This window comes from Prosopis cineraria, unplaced genomic scaffold, assembly GCF_029017545.1.
Source record: "Prosopis cineraria cultivar Desert tree isolate PC_DT_omini unplaced genomic scaffold, ASM2901754v1 PC6, whole genome shotgun sequence".
In the NCBI taxonomy this organism is placed as follows: Eukaryota; Viridiplantae; Streptophyta; class Magnoliopsida; order Fabales; family Fabaceae; genus Prosopis; species Prosopis cineraria.
This window is the reverse complement of record NW_026555337.1, coordinates 35,709,537-35,710,146: the sequence shown is the minus strand read 5'-3', so window position 1 is coordinate 35,710,146 and position 610 is coordinate 35,709,537.

Here is a 610-nt window from a genome sequence, read left to right as displayed (position 1 = left end):
GATACAGTGTCGGCCTACATCGTTGATCTTACCAAACTCATACCTCAAAAATGACAGAGATTAGAGCTAAGAAATAAGATATGTGAAGATTGGAAGATGACTTGTAGGTTTAATTTCTTATCAAAACATTGATTGCATATCTCTAAGTTTGACGAAGATTCAAATCCTATTCTAAAGGGTTATGTTTTCTTTTGCCAAAAATAGTCATATGTGCATAAGGTAACATTTTGATTGTTTATAGTTTATATTTTCGTGGTTGTTTTTAAACTTTAAGCTTCCAGTTGTAACAATGAAAACAAGTTTTATTTCGCTAAATAAGGTTTTGGTATATAAAAAATATTTTGTTAGGATTTGAGTTCTAAGTGTTTCATATCCTCTCATCCAGTGAGTGTTCACACTAAAGTTGTAGGATTTCAATGTTTGAAAATTCATGCTTGATCAAAAATGAATGAAACAAAAGTTAAAGGGCAGTTTTGTGAGAATTCATTTCAATTTTTTTCTTTGCAACCGTATAAATCGTGGGATTAAGGTATAGGGTACAATAAATGGAAAAGATGTTTATGGTTTTGGTGTTCTTTCTATATTTGTACCAAGTTAGGAATCATGGGTG